We start from the raw sequence: 21268 nt of genomic DNA, 5'->3' as shown, positions 1-21268 counted from the left end.
GTCAATTAGATCTCAGTAAAACTGGAAAAAACAAAATTCTGACCAACCTAGACAGTTTATTAAAAAGCAGAGACATACTTTGTCAACAAAAGTCCATCTAGTCAAAGCTATGGTTTTTCCAGTAGTCATGTGTGGATGTGAGAGTTGGACCATAGTGAAAGCTGAGAGCTGAAGAATTGATGCTTTAGAACTGTGGTGTTGGAGAAGACTCTTGAGAGTCCCTTGGACTGCGAGGAGAACCAACCAGTCTATCCTAAAGGAGGTCAGTCCTGAATATTCACTGGAAGGACTGATGCTGAAGCTGAAACTCCAGTACTTTGGCCACCTCATGCGAAGAGCTGACTCATTGGAAAAGACTCTGATGCGGGGAGGGATTGGGGGCAGGAGGAGAAGGGGACGACCGAGGATGAGATGGCTGGATGGCATCACCGACTCAATGGACATGAGTTTGAGTAAGCTCCGGGAGTTGGTGATGGACAGGGAGGCCTGGCATGCTTCGGTTCATGGGGTCACAAAGAGTCAGACATGACTGAGTGACTGAACTGAACTGGCTGAGGGTTTTTAAGAGGGTTTGAACATCTTAAAGCAGTGCTGTGCTGTTAAATGCTTAATAACCCGCTTGCAAAGGGGAAGAAAGCCTTGATCTGTAGTATTTGCTCATTTCTGGGGTATAAATACTTCCAAGCTAGTTGATTTCAAGCTACCAGTGGTTTAAACCCTCCATTAAAATTATTCTGAAAAAGTAGCAATTGATTGTGAGCAAGGTTTTAAATATGTAGTTTACTGTTTCTCTCCAGAGAGTTTATACCCAGGAACATTCCTACCAGGAGCATGAGAGAAGGCCTGTTTAGACCCAGGTGGGCCAGAAGCTGAGGTGGGTGGAAGCTAAGGAAATTCAGAGGGGTCTTATGCCTCTGATGACATGTAGGAAAAATAATGTTTTTCCCTAAACAATGATTCCACATATATAAACATTGTAAAAGGGGAAAAACTAAACTCTGAATTTGTTTCAGAGTTTTATTTAAAACCAAGTCCAAATATTTGCTAACCAAAATAATCTCTCTTTTATTTCTCTATCTCTCATATTGATGCAAGGCTATTAAATATGACATTTCATCATGTTGTATGTGCAGAGAAATATGGCGTCGTGGAATAAAAAGAAGCCTTGTAATATTGCTGGAGCATGGTAATTCTCAAAGAGCTGGAGTCCTGGCCCAGACAGCAGCTAGCTCTGTGAACTTAAGTGGAGCCCCTGCATTCTCTGTTGATCCTCTGTATGCGAATGGAGAGAGCTATAAAATACAGATGGAGTTCTGCCACCCCTCCATGCAAAACGTTCCTTGATTGAGTTCCCTTTATTAGCATCAGGATAAAGTATTTTATCCTGATAAAATAGGATTTACAATGTTACCTGGACAGACTTTAAGGTAACCTTCCTTGGATTAGTCCATGGCTCGCTGTGACCCAGTAGACTACGGCAAAAGTGATGGAACATCACTCCAGCGTTTGCATGGGACTGCTCAGTTGCTTCAGTCGTGATCAACTCTGTGTGAACTTATGGACTCCAGCCCGCCAGGTTCCCCTGTCCAAGGGATTCTCCACGCAAGAATACTGGAGTGGGCAGCCATGCCCTCCTCTGGGGAATCTTCCTGACCCAGGGATCGAACCCACATCTCTTACGTCTCCTGCATTGGCAGGTGGGTCCCTCACCACTAGTGCCATGTGGGAAGTCCACTCCAGGGTTGCATCATGCTATTTAGGATTCCCTCTCTTTGGAGTCATTCTTGTTTTCCTGCTGGCCTTGAAGGAATAAGCAGCCACGTTGTGCATGTCAGTAGAAAGATTCACATGCCAGGAAAATGCAGGGAACCTTTAGGAACTGGCAGCCTCAGTCTGATAACCCCAAGGAACTGGATTCTGCCAACAACATGAATGAGCCTGGGAGCAGAACCTTCCCTGGTCAAGTCTTCAGATGAGAATGCAGCCTGGCCAACACCTGGGTTACAGCCTGGTGAGACCCTGAAGCAGAGAACCGGCTCAGCAGGCTTCGCCGCCTGACCCACAGAAATGTAAGATGATAAGCGTGTGTCATTTTAGGAGGCGAAGTTTGTGGTGCTTCGTGGCACAATGATATGAAACAGGTCGTGGTCTTCTGTGCCCTCTTGACCACCAGCCTCCTCTAGTCCAAGGCTAGCGCTCTGCCCCTTCAGATCCGCCCTTCATGCTGTCTCTTCTTTCTCGGGGCTCAGGGACGCTGACATCTAGGGCTGCACCTCCCGAGCTTTCTTGCCCTCTGGGTTTTGACTGGCTCTGAAATGAGGCTAGGATGCCGGAGAAGGCAGGAGAGGGTGAATCGAGGCTTACCCCCTGCCAGGTGGTAGGCTGGAAATAGTCACATTTCTCTACGAAGACCTCAGCCCTTGTTAAGAGGTTTTTCCCCTCTGGTTCCAGCGCTGTCTGATTTCTTCCTTCCTTCCCTTCCTGGGAGCACGGCATGGCATGTGGGATCTTGGTTCCCTGCGAACCAGGGACTGAATTCTTGCCCTGTGCCGTGGAAGTGTGGAGTCTTAACCTCTAGACTGGAAGTCCTCTGCCTGGTTCCTTTACTGCTCATTCCTGTGCCCCTGAGTGATGGGGCTGGTGCAAGCTCCTCCCTGTGGCTAGACCTTCCTTTTCAGCATCCTTTCCGTTGTTCACTTCCCTCAGCCCCACCTAAACTTTCGTCAGAGGGCACTTCATTAGACTCGCCTAAGTGACCCTGTTTAACTATGTCACTATTCCTGCTGGGACCCTGATCGATACAAAGCATTATTTCAGCTCCCTGCCCTGCTCTTTTCCTACACACTAGACAAGGGTCTCCCCAGCCCCCGGTCCCCATCTTTACCTAGCTCAGTCGCTACGCAAAATGTGGTCCCCAGAAGGGTAGCATCAGCCTCAACCTGGGGAGCACTAGAAATGCACGTTCTCAGGCCCTGTCCCAGATCTACTGAGTCAGAAATGTTGAGGCGGGGCCCAGCGATCTGCATGTTGACAAGCCCTCCAGGTGATTCTGAGGCATGCTGGAGCTCGGGAACCACTGGACTAGTCTGCTCTGTTCTCTTCTACTTTAAGTTGCAAATTAGACTCTTAAACTTTACCTGTCCCCTCTGTGACATTTTCCACAGCACTGTCTCTTCTTCTTTTTTTTTTTTTGGCCACACTATGTGGCAGGTCGGATTAGCATGTGGGATCTTTGTTCCCCAATCAGAGTTTGCACTTGCATTTTCTGCATTCGCACTGAGGAGTCTTAACCTGGATCAACCGGGGAAGTCCTAGCATTACCTGTTTCTGTATTTCTAGCATACCTATTGCTTATACATGTTCAAAGGTGGTCTCTCCCAGCGTCTTATGAGCCCAACATCTATGCTTTGTTCATGTTGGAATTATTCTTGTCATCTGGTGCCCGACCTTTAATGAATGTGCAATAATTATTTCTTAAAAAATTCATTCCTTGAACCATTTGTGCCTCAGTGTACTCATTCACAGAAAGAAGATTGACTGACTCATTCAATCAACAATCAACTTGGCTCAAGTGGCTCATTTAAGTCATAGAGTTTGGCTCTGGGCAGAAGTTTTGAAACTTCTGGTTTGGAAAGATCTAGATTGTATGGGTTAATTCTTCTTCTCAACCATTTCTATCTAAGCTCATAAGGTTGCAGATTTGCAAAAATATCTTCTTAACATATTAACATACTTTTTAAACAGCTTAGCTCATAGTTCAGATAAACTGCTTTCCAATTCCTATCTGAATAATCTGACCAAAGAACTTGTGTTCTATACTTCAGCTCAAACCACTTTGTCAGCTTTATATTAACCTAATACTTTTTTGATAGATTGAGGATCCATCCACTCAGAATTTACACCTTGCAATAACTGTTTACTCTTCATCAGGACAAGTGTTTTGAACTTGGAATTGGACAGGGAACAACAGACTGGTTCCAAATAGGAAAAGGAGTGTGTCAAGGCTGTATATTTTCACCCTGCTTATTTAACTTCTATGCAGAGTACATCATGAGAAACGCTGGGCTGGAAGAAGCACAAGCTGGAATCAAGATTGCCGGGAGAACTGTCAATAACCTCAGATATGCAGATGACACCACCCTTATGGCAGAAAGTGAAGAGGAACTAAAAAGCCTCTTGATGAAAGTGAAAGAGGAGAGTGAAAAAGTTGGCTTAAAGCTCAACATTCAGAAAACAAAGATCATGGCAGGGTTACTCCTTGGAAGAAAAGCTATGACCAACCTAGATACTATTTTCAAAAGCAGAGACATTACTTTGCCAACTAAGGTCCGTCTAGTCAAGGCTATGGTTTTTCCTGTGGTCATGTATGGATGTGAGAGTTGGACTGTGAAGAAGGCAGAGCGCCGAAGAATTGATGCTTTTGAACTGTGGTGTTGGAGAAGACTCTTGAGAGTCCCTTGGACTGCAAGGAGATCCAACCAGTCCATTCTGAAGGAGATCAGCCCTGGGATTTCTTTGGAGGGAATGATGCTAAAGCTGAAGCTCCAGTAATTTGGCCATCTCATGCGAAGAGTTGACTCATTGGAAAAGACTCTGATGCTGGGAGGGATTGGGGGCAGGAGGAGAAGGGGACGACTGAGGATGAGATGGCTGGATGGCATCACTGACTCGATGGACGTGAGTCTGAGTGAACTCCGGGAGTTGGTGATGGACAGGGAGGCCTGGCGTGCTGCAATTCATGGGGTCGCAAAGAGTCGGACACGACTGAGCGACTGAACTGAACTGAACTGACCTGAAGTCTCATACATGTGAACCCTTAAGTTGTGAATTTTCAGAAATGCAAACATGCTCCCACCCAGACATCACTGGATCGTTTTTCAAGAGGGTAGACAGAACTGAATCCAACTAGGAGCCAAGCCCTGTGCCATCAGCATCAGGTGTGCGTGACACTGCAGCTTGGCCTTTGTCTCCTACTGCTGGCGATCCTTCAGCTCTAGCGACTCCCGCCTCCTCTCCCGTCAGGAACTCTTCTTGCCCGTTCACTGGATGCCAGCGTCTGTGTGCCAGCTGTTATACTGGAGTCCTGTGCTTTTCAAGGTACTGTGCTGTACAACTAAAAATGTTTTCTTTATTTTTACGCTTGATTTTTATGTCTTATCTGTATAAAAAGTACTATGAACCTGTTAAAGTACAGTACTGTAGAGTGGATTGTGTTCATTGCACATGTAGGCTAACTTTGTTGGACTTACCAATGAGCTCTTGAAATGGAACTCCGTACAGGCTGTGGCAAGGACAGTTGCTTAGAACTATTTTTTTTTTTTAAGGCCACAAGCTGTAGCCTGATCTTATGTTTTTAATGACAGTGAGGTCATAGTCTAAGATGAATTTTCTAGACTCGAAGTGGTCTTGTCCCTGAAGGAGCTTCTTGAACTTATGACAAAGAGGAGATGGAAGCCACTGGAGGTTTGAACGGAGGTATGACAGGAGCAAACTTACATTTTAAAAGGATAACCCTGGCTACTCCATGGTGTAGCAGAACAAGAGCAGAGGCAAAGAGATGTGTCATGAGGTGTTTGCATTGATCCAGGTAGAGAGGGGGTTGGCTGGGATGACTGGACATCATCGCAAACAGAGGCATATTCAGCGTCTGGGTGTATTGAGAAGGTAGAGCTGTTCAGCTTTGCTGACAGATGTGATCTGGGTGAGAGAGATAGGAGCCAAGAGATTTCTGGCCTGTGTAGCTGTTATGATGGGGCTGCTCTTTAGTGAGATGGGGAGAACTACCAGAGATGCAGGCTCTGTGCAGGAAGATCGGGAGTACAGAAGGCGTCTACTGTAAATTACCAAGTTACAATTAAATAAACAGCATTGGGTTTAATAAATATCTTGGGAGTTTTATACACACTGTCTCAAATGTTGGCTTCAATATGACTATGGATGGAGACAAAGAACATCCCACGATTTTATTCCCCATCAGTCTGCGCTAACTAAGGTAGACGTGCTTCAGGAAAGGAGGAGATCATGGCCCCGTGCAGATTCGATGCGGAGCTGGTCCTTGGGTCACATCTCTTCCTTGTCCTTCTCCTGCTCTGCTCTGCACCACAGAGGGTCTGATCATTGCTGGCTGTGTTTCCTGGAGTCTGTGGACAGGGGGGTTTGGCTGTGTTGGTACCGGGAGGTCATCATGAGAGGTGAGTGAATGGCTGGAGGAAGGAGAAGGGCCCTTTCTCCTCTTCTCTGACTCATGCAGCGTCTCTGCTGGCAGCTCAGCATCCTCCATGTACCTGCTCCACCTGGACAGGCCCTCGGGGCCTGGTAACACTACCTTCCTGCTCTGTCTCCCAGCCCAGGGGAGCCCCAGCTTCCTGTGCTGGAGGCTCCGGTTTGCCATCCTGTCCCTATTTGGCTTCTCAGTTTAATGTCTAGACAGTGAAGTTGCTAAGTCGTGTCCGACTCTCTGCGACCCCATGAACTGTAGCCCACCAGGCTCCTCCGTCCGTGGGATTTTCCAGGCAAGAACTGGAGTGGGTTGCTGTTTCCTTCACTAGGAGATCTTCCTGACCCAGGGATCGAACCTGGGTTTCCTGTGTTGCGGCCAGACGCTTTACCCTCTGAGCCCCCAGGGAAGCCCGTCTAGAGGGGTTTCTATTTTCCTGGATGATTCCCTCAGACTAAAATTCCCATAGTGAAAAAGGGGAACTTGGGGGTAATTACTTGGTACATCACTTATTTCAAGGGTATTTGAGTGTTTGACTTGTGTTTATCATCTCCACTTGGTTTCTCCATGACCTGATTATCCATCTGAGTGAGATGGGCTGTGGGTTAGCACTGATTTGACCCTCATGGATTTTCATTCACTACTCAGGACTAAAGTGTCGACAGCAATCTTAAGACAAAACCACCCCTCTGATGCCTGAATTTCTTCTCTGTTATCACAATCAAGCTTGGATACTCTTCAGGAGAAACTCATTAATTTTCAAGGTTTGCCATTTTATTTGAAATTTAAATTTTTTTACTACAACAACACCCCCCCCTCAAAAAAAAAAAAAGCCCAACTCAAACTGGCTTAAAGAAAAATTGAATTTATTCAATTCAGTTCAGTTCAGTTGCTCAGTCATGTCCGACTCTTTGCAACCCCATAAACAGCAGCACACCAGGCCTCCCTGTCCATCACCAACTCCCGGAGTTAACCCAAACCCATGTCCATCGAGTTGGTGATGCCATCCAACCATCTTATCCTCTGTCGTCCCCTTCTCCTCCTGCCCTCAATCTTTCCCAGCATCAGAGTCTTTTCAAATGAGTCAGCTCTTCGCCTTCAGGTGGCCAAAGTATTGGAGCTTCAGATTCACCATCAGTCCTTCCAATGAATATTCAGGACTGATTTCCTTTAGAATGGACTGGTTGGATCTCCTTGCAGTCCAAGGGACTCTCAAGAGTCTTCTCCAACACCACAGTTCAAAAACATCAGTTCTTCGGTGCTCAGCTTTCTTTATAGTCCAACTCTCACATCCATAGATGACCACTGGTAAAACCATAGCCTTGACTAGACGGACCTTTGTTGACAAAGTAATGTCTCTGCTTTTTAATATGCTGTCTAGGTTGGTCATAACTTTCCTTCCAAGGAGTAAGCGACTTTTAATCTCATGGCTGCAATCACCATCTGCAGTGATTCTGGAGCCCAGAAAAATAAAGTCAGCCACTGTTTCCACTGTTTCCCCATCTATTTCCCATGAAGTGATTGGACCAGATGCCATGACCTTAGTTTTCTGATTGTTGAGCTTTAAGCCAACTTTTTCACTCTCCTCTTTCACTTTCATCAAGAGGCTCTTTAGTTCTTCACTTTCTTCCATTAAAGTGGTGTCATCTGCATGTCTGAGGTTATTGATATTTCTCCCAGCAATCTTGATTCCAGCTTGTGCTTCCTCCAGCCCAGCATTTCTCATAGATGTACTCTGCATATAAGTTAAATAAGCAGAGTGACAATATACAGCCTTGACGTACTCCTTTTCCTATTTGGAACCAGTCTGTTGTTCCATGTCCAGTTCTAACTGTTGCTTCCTGACCTGCATACAGGTTTCTTAAGAGGCAAGTCAGGTGGTCTGGTATGCCCATCTCTTCCAGAATTTTCCACAGTTTATTGTGATCCACACAGTCAAAGGCTTTGGCATAGTTAATAAAGCAGAAATAGATGTTTTTCTGGAACTCTTTTGCTTTTTCAATGATCCAGCAGATGTTGACAATTGGATCTCTGGTTCCTCTGCCTTTTCTAAAACTAGCTTGATATCTGGAAGTTCACGGTTCATGTATTGCTGAAGCCTGGCTTGGAGAATTTTGAGCATTATTTTGCTAGCGTGTGAGATGAGTGCAATTGTGTGGTAATTTGAACATTCTTTGGCATTGCCTTTCTTTGGGATTGGCATGAAAACTGACCTTTTCCAGTCCTGTGGCCGCTGCTGAGTTTTCCAAATTTGCTGGCATATTGAGTGCAACACTTTCACAGCATCATCTTCCAGGATTTGAAAGAGCTCAAGTGGAATTCCATCACCTCCACTGGCTTTTTTCTTAGTGATGTTTCCTATAGGTCCACTTGACTTTACACTCCAGGATGTCTGACTCTAGGTGAGTAATCACACCATCATGGTTATCTGGGTCATTACGACCTTATTTGTACAGTTCTTTATATTCTTGCCACCTCTTCTTAATATCTTCTGCTTCTGTTAGGTCCATACCATTTCTGTCCTTTATTGAGCCCATCTTTGTATGAAATAAATAGAATTTATTGGCTCTTCTAATTGATTAATCAAGCGGGAATGTTTCAGATGGGGCTTTATTCTGGGCTCAAAGAATGTCCATGACCCAGTTTTGTTTTTGTTCCTCCCCACTCCCTTTCTCAACACATCTTCTTTAAGATCATTTCCTCCTGAAACCAGGTCGGCTCCCACTGTGGTCTGAAGTTGGTTCTTAGGAGGTCACAAAAGCTCAGACACATCCTAGACTCTGCCTGGCCCTGACTGGCTCATATGTTCCAGCTCTCAGTGGTCTGCTTTAGGTCATATTCCTATCCCTGATTGGCCTGCCTTTGGTCATATGCTGTCAACCCTGAGCTAATCCTGTGGCTGGGTCAATGGAATGCCGTTTTTTAAAGACTATTGTTTGTTTATTCCTGCGTTTTGGCTGTGCCGGATCTCTGTTGCGGTGTGTCCGTGCTCTCCAGCTGCAGTGAGCAGGGTCTGTCCTTCACTGTGGTGTTTGGGCTTCTCCCCATGGCGGCTTCTCTTATCGCAGAGCACAGGATCTAGCCTCTCAGGCTTCGGTAGCTGTGGCTCCCAGGCTTACTTGCTTCTCGACATGTGGAATCTTCCCAGACTAGGGGTCGAACTCATGTCCCCTGCATTGGCAGACAGATTGCTCTCCCCTGGTCCACCAGGAAATTCCAGCAGGATGCACTCATAGGCCTAGGAAAGTACTCCATAAGTGGAATACACTGGTTAGCTTAACCAAATACATAACTGAATGGAACTGGGAGTGGGGTCAATCCCACCCAAACTACAGATCTCAAAAATTCAGGATGAAGTTAATAAGGAAAAGGGAAGAAATGGGTTCTAGAGATGCCTGGGGAAAAACTCTCCCCTATAGAAGGCAAGGACAAAGAGCCATTTGAGCATCTGCTATTGCTTCACCTCTGTAGGTAGAGGATTCTTGAAGGTTTACATTGGACAAATTCAGGTCTCCAAGGTGCATTAACAAATCATAGATGCCACAAGTCCAAAATCTGGTAAATAAAACAAAAAATTCTCTATTCTATGAGGAGGTAAAGTCTGAATTTCCAAAGCTCCTTGAGCAGGGATAAAACTATTCTTAATTATAAATCCATAAGCAATACCTGTATAGGCATATGTATTTGGAAGGAGATGACAAAACACAAAAACAAAAAGAAAGATGATTTTTAAAATCTCAGCGTTTGACACAGTACAAATACATGAGAAAGTGAGCTCACGCCTCAAACAATGCACAATTAGAATGGAAACTCTCACAGCCAGCGTGGAGGGAGGACTGTCAGTATCAAACCAATGTATTGAACCCCCGTGAGAAATGCAGCCAAAATTTCATTGGATAATTCCATCGTTTCATTTTGCAGAATGGTAACTGTGGCAACCGAGGTATGCTTTAAAGACCCACACCTCCGTGGACACCTCGACGTGGCAGGCTGTTAGTTAATTTGTTATTCTTTATCATGTAGGCCAGTGAGTAGTTCAGTTGAACCAGGCTTCCCTTCCCCTGCCCCTCTCCCAGTTTCTTTTCTCTTCTGGTTTGGCAGGTGCCTAGATTGTTCTCTCTGCACAGGACAAAAAACAGCAGATGATCTGGTAACAGTGACAAGAACAAAATCCCACCTACAACTTAAAAAAAATGAAGTCGGTGGTGGTGAGCCACTTAATCCTCTGCTTGCCATTAAGTCATCTCTAATAATTTATAAATTAAGAAGAGAGTGCGTAAATTTTAGTGAACATGGTTCAGTGCTATAATGGAGGAGCTTAATGGGATTCTCTTTTTATTTATTTATTTTGAGGTAGGGAGGTCATGTATTTTTTTGTCTTTTTTGTCAAAATGAACTCTAACTCCTTAAGCCCCAGACCATTAGGTATTTGAAGGAGCTATTGTTCTAACAGAACTTACCTGTTGAGGTTGTTTTTCTGTTGATCACTCATACTACATAATTCTGAGATGGCTTCTTTTTAAAAATTTTTTAAAATTATAGTTGATTTATAATGTTGTCAGCTTCAGATATACAGCAAAGTGATTCAGTTTTACACATGTGTATATCTTCTCTTTCAGATTCTTTTCCATTTTGTGTATTATGAGATATTAAATATAGTTCCCTGTGCTATAAGGGAGGAACTCGGATGGCTTTTTTCTGACACTGACTTGGAAAGCATCCCTGTAGCAACAACAATCAGACAGAGCCGTTGTAAGATTTGGGTTCTGCTGGCGGCCCAGCACAATGATTGGGCAAGTTTCAGCTAGCTGTGGTGGTGGAATGGCCCCCTCAAAACTAAGCGGCTAAAAAGAACAAATGTTAGCTATTACTAACAAGACAATGCGTCCGCCGGATGGACCCACTGATCTGGGCTGAGCTCCGCCCACCTCCGCCGGGCTTACTGGCATCCCTTTGGTCAGCTGGAGGGCTGGCTGCTCTAAACGGCCATGGCGGGGACACGTCAGCTCCACTCCACGTGGTCTTTGATCCTTCCCGCAGGTCAGTCTGCACTTATCCCCAGGGCAGCAGCAAGGTTCCAACAGAGCGGAAGCATGGAAGGTCTCTTAAGCTCTAGAGTCAACTGGATCTTGTCACGTTGACCTCATTATACCGGCGAAATCAAGCCCAGATGCCAGAAGAAGGGGAATAGACAATGCCTCCTGGTGGGAGGAGCTACCAACTCATCTTGGATGCAGGAGGGAAAGAACTGAAGCCAGATTTGCATCCATGTACCAAAGGGAGCTTGAGCATTCTCAGCTCACATGGTAAACACCTTATTTTTAGGGGGGCGAGTGGGATAAAAATAAACGTTATGTGTGAAAGAAGTTCCCATACCCAATTTAGAGACAATCTGGTTTATTAAAATAGAAGCATCTCCCCCCAATTTTCTTTTTTAGTTCTCTCATTTCTACCATTTGTTGACTATTCCACCCAATGTAGAGAGACACTTTCGTATTTAATTTGTTTTTTGTTTTGTTTTTATTATACTTGAATTATTTTTGGCTTTGTTTGTTAATATATTATTGTGGAATTTAGGTTTCTTAAAACCACGAGAAAATTTTCTATTCTTCTGAGTTTTATTTTTAGGTATCTTAAAATGAATTGCTATCCATAGTGGAATACTTGAAATCATTGTGTGAAAAGGTGTGATTCAGTTTTCACTTCTTCAAGAAACATTGTTGAGTGAGTGCTTCTTGGGTACTTCAGAAGCTGGGCTAGTTGTTCAAGATACAGTAAAGAGCAAGACACGCAAAATTCCTGGGCTCGGTAAAGTGTAAACTTTACTGGGGTGGGGTCAGGGTACAGATAGGAAGCCAGCAAACAAGCAAACAAAAGAGTCAGCAAACCATGACTGATTATAGGAAGTGCTGAGAAGGATAAAGCTGGACACTGGGGAACTTCATTTAATCAGAGACCTCCACCTCCACTTACAGGAGACTGGAGGAGGTAAAAGTGAAGCAGAGGCTCTCTTTGGGAAAAGAAGACAGCAGTGCAAAGGGCCATGGGCAGAGTGGTCCAGAGTGAAGCCTCAAGACGCCCTCACGGAGAGTCTCAGGGGCAGAATCCAGCGTCACGGTGCCGTCGGCACTCTGCTTCTGTCCATTTGGGGTCATCAGTCTCTGGCGTGCTTGCCCTCCCAGGGGCAGCAGTTGCCTCTCTATCAGACGGCTGCCTTCAGACCTCCAGAATTCACTTTTCCTGAAAGTCCCAAGAGCTATGAGTCCTGGGAGTGGACATTCTCTGGGGCAGCCCTTTAGCAATACTGATGAGAGTGGGGGTATCAATTTGCCAACTCCCTTGCCAATGGGGTACCTCCCAGACCTCCCCTGCAGAAATAAGCCAAAGTTGTGCTAAGTGGGACTTTTCTCGATTTCTCACCCTTGCTGGATTTTCTTTTTCTGTCCCACCTCCATCGTTCTCTTACTGGCTTTTCCTGGAACGTTTTCTAATAAGTGACACTCTCGGAATTCTTGTCCTTGGAGGTGATTCCAAGGTATACCAACCCTGGGCAGCCAGTGGTATTGGAGCAAAATGAATGAAGAAGGAGGTATGAGATAGGGTTCCAGAGACAGGTCCGGCACTGTGTAGCAAGTACACAGTACTTATACAAGCAAGTACTTGTACCCCTGTACAAGCAAGCAGGAAATTACATTACCTAACATACTTATGCAAAAGCTTCACCCTGTGGGCAATGGCCGGAGAGAGAATTGGTTGGGTGAGGGAAAGAGTAAAACCTCAAACCAAATTCAAGGCCAGTAATCCTCCCTGTGCTGACATCTCTACCAATTTCTTTTTATCTTTTCAACTGGGATAAAATGATCTACCCTTTGGCTATGCTTCAAAGATGGTGTGAGGATGAAAAGATGATCTGCGTAAACGTATCGCTCGCTGCAAAAGATTTGCCCAATAAAATCTGCTATTATTATTGATAAAAAAAATAGCAATGCAAGCTCATAGCCACTCTCTGGAGAATTTTCATACATTAATGGGAAAATTAAGTGTTATACTGAAGATGAAAGCAACTGTTGCTAAGTTTCTCTGTCGTTTGTACCATTGTTGCTCCTTTGAATGTGTGCAGAAACAAAAGAGCTGATGCAAGTCTTTATGACCCAACCTGGTTCAGCCTGAATTAGAGATAAGGAGCTTTTGAAAAATGGCAGCAATACCACCAGCATTCCAGGTTTTCCTTTTAGAAGAAAGGGATAGCTTATTTAAAAACTTTTTAAAAAAGAAGTATAAATGGAGGTTTAAAAATATCGGTTTATGTTCTAGATACAGATACACATAAATAATCTCCATACAAATGAGTTCGTGTGTGTGTGTGTGTGGTAATATGTGATGTGTATATGCAAGCATGCTTGGTAGACTCTGCTCATGACAGCTTTTTCCAAACCAGTGTACAGAAAGTGACAGATGGATGGGCAATGGCTGAGAAGCAGTTGCACATATCTGGCCAGCATGGTTTTGATTGCATGTTGGGTCATCAGCCAGCCACACACCAGAACTCTTATTTTAGGAGGCTGCAAGAGAATTAGCCAATGTCAAAGGAAAGAGAGATGCAGGGAATGAAATAGACTCTCGAGTGCGGAAGGGGAGGGAGTGATGGAGGCAAATGGGAGACGCAGCATCAGTTCTCCTAAGAAGTTTCCCAGGTCCCTGGGACCTCCAGTTCCTCTCCATAGAAAGCCCAGCTTTCTGTCTTCAGGAAAAATGCTTTTGATAAGGCATCAGTGTAGCTGAGCTACATCCAGCTGTCGGAATTAACACAAGAGCTCACTGAGAGCAGTTTGTTTTGGTATTCAGGTCCAATTGTTATTGTTCCTAAGTTTTCATAATAAAAATCTCATAGTTGAAATAAACATGTGAAACGCAGGATACACCAGATAGGACTGGAGGTCCACATCTTCCAATAACCTTGTAAATGCTTCTTTTTTCTGGGGTTTTCTGAACTCCACAGCAGGTGTCAGCTCCAGTGCAGTAGAAAATGACAGACATACCTCAGTGTCAGAAGAACAAACATTTGCGCTCAGCATCTGAAAAGATCACACACCTCAGTAAGACCAACAAACAGGGAAGTCTGTAGAAAGTCATGGCCATGATTACTTTTCTATTTCTCCATCAACACCATTGTGGGGCTTTGCTGTGTATGCTTTAAAACACACTCCATGGCACAAGATGTCAGAATCAGGCCAAACCAGGGAAGTCTGGACTCTACGATGGTGAGGAATGTCTGTTAAGTCACCCATTGGTTTTCCTTTTTGGGAAGATTCTCACAATGAATAAATAAAACAAATAAATCTTTCTCTCTCAGAAGAAATTAACATTACAGGTCTGTGTGTTATTAGGCTAGACTTTGCCATGTCTTATGGTCTCATCTGCTGCTGCTGCTGCTAAGTCACTCAGTCATGTCTGACTCTGTGCGACCCCATAGATGGCAGCCCACCAGGCTCCCCCATCCCTGGGATTCTCCAGGCAAGAACACTGGAGTGGGTTGCCATTTCCTTCTCCAATGCATGAAAGAGAAAAGTGAAAGTGAAGTCGCTCAGTCATGTCCGACTCTTAGCAACCCCTTGGACTGCAGCCCACCAGGCTCCTCTGTCTATGGGATTCTCTGGGCAAGAGTGTTGGAGTGGGTGCCACTGCCTTCTCCAGGGTCTCATCTACTGCACCCTTAATAAGCCTAGGGCATGCTTACAAGGGTCAGTTTTGGAAAACGATGGAAAGAGTGAGAGAGCTCCATACAGTGTTGCTAACAAGTGCTACCCATGTGGCTTCACATACATCAGAGACCCTCACAGCCTCTGCCTCACTCTGTCTGGTACTCACCCTCCCCAGGGGCTCTTCTGTGATGTGGCTTCCCACGTGGTTCATCCCAACTGCTGTAGGTATTCTTACACTCAATTTTTAGGACCACCTCTTAAAAATTTTTTTTGTTAATTACGAAATATAAAATTGCACCTGTAGAAAATCAGGTTTTAGAACCTGATAGTCGTGTGTGCATGATAAGTAGCTTCAGTCATGTCCAACTCTGTGATTCTATGGACCATCGCCCACTATACTCCTCTGTCCATGGAATTCTCCAGGCAAGAGTACTGAAGTGGGTTGCCATTTCTTTCTCCAGAGGATCTTCAGTGCTGAATAAATATGCAATGAATGGGTGAATTAAAAATATTTTATAAATGTAATACAGAAGAAAAAATTAAGAATCAATCATAAACCCACCCTCCAGAGATGAACAATTAACACCATTTCTTGGTTATATGCTCTGAGACATTTTCTGCAAATCTAAAAACAGAAATTATACCATTTTGTCTTATTGTTTTGTTATATGCCTGCCTCTGGCCTCAAGCTGAACATCCTCCCATACCAATACATATCCTTATATGCCACACTTTTAATGGCTACCTAATAATCCACTGTATAGATATTAAATAGGTAATGGATTGTTTCACTAAGTTCTAATTCTTTGACATTTAGCTTGCCTCTTTTTTTTTTCTTTTGTAAACAATACTGCAATGAACATCCTTGATGATGTTCTTTGTATAATTTTATTTTATGTTTTGGTTTTCTTTTTGTTTATCTGGCTGCATCGGGTCACAGCTGTAGCATGTGGGGTCGTCATTGCATGTGATGCATGGACTCTCTCTTTGTGGCACAAGGGTTCCAGAACTTGTGGACTCAGTAGTTGCTCTGTGGCATGTGGGATCTCAGTTCCCTGACCAGGGATAGAACTTGTGTCCCCTGCATTGTAAGGCAGATTCATAGCCACTGGACCACCAGGGAAGTACTTGTTTTATTTTTAAATGTGTGTTTATTTTTGAAGTACATGGAGCTACAGCACTATGTTAGTTCCTGTTATACAACATAGTGATTTTTTTCTGTACATTTCATTTTTTTCTTTACTTAATTGAAGTATAGTTGATTTACAATGTGATGATTTCTGCTGTACATCAAAGTGACTCATTTGTACACATATACACATGTTTATATGCATGTAATTTTAATTATTTCTTTAGGATAAACTCCCAGAAATGAAGAATGTGGGTTAAAGTATCTGTGTATTGTATTACCTATTGACAAGTCATTTAGGGAAGTGCCTCTTTGCCTTGAGGTTGATCCCTGTCCAATTGGAACTCTGAATTATGACCTCCTTTGGAGTCTCCACCCTTCAGGGTCTGAATGTGTCAATGTGTATTTATTATTATCAAGTAATTTGAATAGCCCATTCCTTTGGCCTTGATTCTAGCTCTTCTAAGAACTGAATTCACCTGTATAGTGAAATAACAGATACACAGGAAATCACAGAGAAAGACCCCAGGTTATCTCTGATACTTTAACTCCAGATCAATTAATTCATCTAGGCCAGAGGTCAATCAACTATAGCCCATGAGTCAAATCCTGTTTTTTGAATGGCCCATAAACCAAGAATTATTCCTATATTTGTAAATGCTTGGAAAAATATCAAAAGAAGAATATTTCTTGAAGTGAAAAGTATATAAAATTTAATTTGTGCACATAAATAAAATTTTATTGGAATACAGCTCCATTAATTTATTTTCCACTTGTCTATGGCTGCTTTAGGGCTAAAATCGCAGAACCAAGGAATTTTGACCGAGACCGTTACGTCCGCAAGACCTATTCATTCATTCATTCATTCAAGACCTATATTCATTCTTTGGCCCCTTACAGAAAATGTGTGCTGAGCCCTGATCTAGACGTGAGTCAGTCCAGACAGAGTAACCTAAACCCTCGAAAAGTGAAGTTTGCCAGAGAGCCACAGTTATTAGCGCTTCCAGTGTGTAGAGGTGCGATCTCACTGTCTTCTTATTGTCCAGGCTTTAACCCCAGCATTCCATAGGTGAGAAAGTCTGGCACCTTAAATCTTGGCTTTGCCAAGTACTCAGACAAGGGGTTTTGGTTGTGAGTATTGACAGCTTCCCAAGTTCACAGTTTTAGCATCATTGGTATCAAGTCCTGAGGGCATGCTTTGGCTAGTGTGGCTGCCGAGATGAAGCATGGCTCCCTGATTAACTTGTCAAAGTGCGGTGCAGCTGCAGCATTTGCTGACCCATTTGCTTAACTTAAATAAAGGTTGGTGGTTAGGCTTCTGTTGCATTGTGCTCTCCTGCTAATTATCAGTGTATTTGTTTTAGAGACAATTAGCCACCTGGTTCATTCTCCCATTGAAGTCAGGTCATCATGACTTACATCTGCTTCCAGGCCTCCTCAAGTCCAAGACATAATAAAAAGATGATGGCTATGATTATAAAAAGCGTGCGGGATTGGGCATCCATGGTATTGAATTCCCAAGGAGGATTGAGTTGCATCATTGTACTCACAGAAGCTCCTCTCTGCCAGTCACAAAAGAAGGATGTGAACAGAGAACTCTCGTGCAGGGCCAGAAGTTCCTTTAGCAAGTGGGGAGAGGATTTGCAAAGGTCAACACTAATAACGGCAAAACACAACGAGACACGATTCCTCCCTGGGGCAGTATGCTGATACAACAAAAAAATGACAAGTAGGCACGTCTTAGTGCTTGCAGAATTTGCATAAAACTGAAGTTGTTCAGACCTGTGGGTGTTGCCTTTTTAAAAAATGTGCCTGATAGCGTGACACAATATTATGCAGAATACACATTTGCTTTTATAATCCCATATGCTCTGGCGAAACTTAACATTTTGGAGCTAAGAGTTTATTATGCTAGGTCCTTGCTGAATCCCATTGATAACAGAGGCCCGGTCTGCAGCTTTCTGAACTAGGGGAGGTGAAGGTCAACGGTCTTGAGGCTGCCTGATCACAGGGTGCACTGTGTTCCAAGGATGTAACTTGACTGTAGCGAGGGAATCGGATCTATGAAGCTTAGTAACGAATCCAGTGTGTGTCTTTGCTGCAGAGGGCCTGGAACTGGATTCAACAGCCTGAGACTGAGTGTTAAACAGTTCACTTGGCTGCCTTAATACTAGTCAAGCAGAGACCGAAGTGAGGTTTGGTTCAGTGTTGGGGAAAATGAAGCATTTGTAAAAGTTACAAGAATACATTACAAGGATAAGTTACTATGGGTCACCAGGATACATTCTGAAGACCTTTCACCCCGGAGGAAGGTGACAGAGAATGCATGCTTCAGACCTCACATTAGCAACTTGCTTAAGCCCGGACAGAAATCCCAACGCACATAAAAACTCACACCATCCACAGAACTCCAGAGATGATGGCACTTTCCACAAAGGCACAGGGGATTATTTATAACGTATTGTTCAACTTAAATTAGGAAAAATGTAAGCAGAGAGCCAATTTGGCGTGCTAAATTTGGATTTCCCAAAGTGAATCCTGGCAGAACATTGGTTCTGTGGAGTATTAAGTTGAATATGAGATTCTGTGGCCTCTTGATTTTGGGAAACCGGGGTTCAACTAAGTTAACTCAGCTAAGTTAAAAGTTTATGCAGGACCTCTGGGTGTTTTTAATATTCTAATGAGCTTTATGAAATCCACATTTCCCCAAACTTATTAGACCATAGAACCCCCTTTTCCTGAGCAGCTGGCATAATAGTGTTCTGACAACAGGCTTGTTCAGAAAGGTTGCACCACAGCGCCTGCTCTAACTCAGGGCTTTATGAAAATCCTAACTAAGAGCAAGTGAAAGTAGATGGTTGGGGGCGATGGGCTTACAAAATTGAAGAGCAGGCTGGTTTCTGGGTCTTAGAAGAGCTTGGACTTTTCTTACTCCAGGTCTGATGTCTGAGCATGAATGGTCCCACGTTTCAGGTTTTTTTTTTTTGTTTTTTTTTTTCAGTTGCTGCCTTGTGGAGCCTTAGGCTATGATTTGAAATGGTAAGAAATAATTTAGCTAATTGAGTCGAGAAGTAAGCCCACAACTTTTGATCACCTGCATTAAATCCATTAGTCTGAAGATGAATTGTGTAGTACAAAGGGTGGACAAATGAGGACGACGGGCTGGGATCACCCTAATTTCCTAAATGCAGCAGAAAGCAATCCAGCCTGACTGTCCATCACCATTGGTGGCATATGTGTCTTCCTATTTGAAAATGTTTGCCAGTTACATAATAGAGTGTGGGACATAAATAATACGGATCAAGTGCGAACACGGGACTCGCAAGGTGACTGTTTTACGCGCGTTGATTCATAACACCAGCCTTTTAGAAAAAGGAGCCTTGGAACTGCAGCTACATACAAATGCGCTCCCGTTGTCTGGGTCTATTTTTGTGTTGTGCTTTTTTGTAGACTTTTGCAAGGCTGTTGTAAACTTAATCCTGTTTAGCAATTATGATTTACTTCAATTGGCTCCACTCATTAAGCTGTTTAAACTTAGATTGAAAGAATAATATCCACTTTGTTCCTTTCCACAACTTCGGGGCGGGGGGTGGTTGGGGAGTGGAAACTTAAACATTCAAAATGGGCTTCTTGGCAGAGAACAGTCAAGGACACTGAAGCTTACTGTACCTTTAAAATATTTTTTTTCTTTAAAAAAGGTCTTTGAAGGAGAACAACAAAGCCCAGACTTTAAAAAAAAAATAACGAGAGGAGTGACTCCTGATAAAAGCTAGCTCCAAACCACATATACACTATCTATTTAGACTTGAGAAAATGTATATCGAAATATATATATATGTTTATATAATCACAGATCAGCAGCCTCGGGGTTTTCAACCTATTAAAAACAGCTAAGGAGAGACCAAAAGCTTGTCATTCATGGAAGCTCGATAGCCATGAACGAGAGAAAGCAGCGGTTTCTCCCCTCTCGAGGCGTCCTCTTGATGTGTGTGTTTGGAGAGGCTGGTTCTCAGATTGCTAGCTGGGTGTAGGTTAGGACTCAGAGCTGTGTGAGGACAAGGCTCCTGGTCGAGACGCCGTCTTTGAACTCCTGCTCTTCAAGGCTATCACCTTACACCCTGCTGGCCTCCGCTCCTCAGGACAGAATGAAATAACTTTGCCCCTGTTGGTAAGGGCCAAGCAAGGCACTTAGCAAAGACTGGAAGGAAACACAGTACATTCATTAATTTCTCACTGGTGTGTTCAATGGAAATCTGAAAGCCTCAACATGGTGAATTCACTAGACTAGTGGGTATGGAGCTCTATGCTTGGGGGTGATATTTGAGCTTTCCTATGAAGAAATAAAGGGGAAACCACTGCAGTTTTGAAAACGTGTTTGCTCTGGGAAACCCAGAGCAATGAGGAGATTTTCATGAGAAGCAAAGCAGAAATAACTTTCTTTCTCTGGCAGATGATGTCATCCAATTTAGAACTTTCCAACTGATTAAAATTTTCTTTTTGCTTTAGTTGCTGGGAGATTTACACTAAACCTGATGTTCATTTAAATTTTTGATAAGCTGATTGCCATTCTTATATATGATTTTAAGGTTTTTATTTGTATCTCACACTTGTATGATAAGATTTTCCAAACATTTTGCTTGTTTTAATATAGCTGGTACAGACAACTGCCATTTAAAATCCCAAACCAAAAGATATCGGTGCTTTTGCAAATGCTTCTTTATGACCTCCTTTCTTATTCTCTGGGATCTTCTAACAAGGTTTTTAAAATTCTTAAAATGCATTGTCTCTTTGGTAAAGACACCTTTGGAGTTGATTGTTATTATCACTCTGACCAAACCTCCTAACTCCGAACCCGATTTTAGTTCTTCTTTTGGTCCAATCAGGGTGTAAAAATAAGTGAAAGGGAAGTCGCTCAGTCGTGTCTGACTGTTTGTGACCTCATGGACTGTAGCCTACCAGGCTCCTCTGTCCATGGGATTTTCCAGGCAATAGTACTGGAGTGGTCTGCCATTTCCTTCTCCAGGAGATCTTCCCGACCCAGGGACTGAACCCAGGTCTCCTGCATTGTAGGCAGACGCTTTACCTTCTGAGCCACCAGGGTGTCTTTTCAGGTTGTAAAGGTTCAAGTTAAGGACACATCTTTCTTCACCCTTTTAGTCTGCTGAAAACTTTGTGTCCCTCACAAACTCACCTAACCCCTTTGGGGGTTACAATTTAGGG

The sequence above is a fragment of the Oryx dammah genome, unplaced genomic scaffold, assembly GCF_014754425.2.
Source record: "Oryx dammah isolate SB20612 unplaced genomic scaffold, SCBI_Odam_1.1 HiC_scaffold_2, whole genome shotgun sequence".
Lineage (NCBI taxonomy): Eukaryota > Metazoa > Chordata > Mammalia > Artiodactyla > Bovidae > Oryx > Oryx dammah.
Note: the sequence above shows the minus strand (reverse complement) of the source record.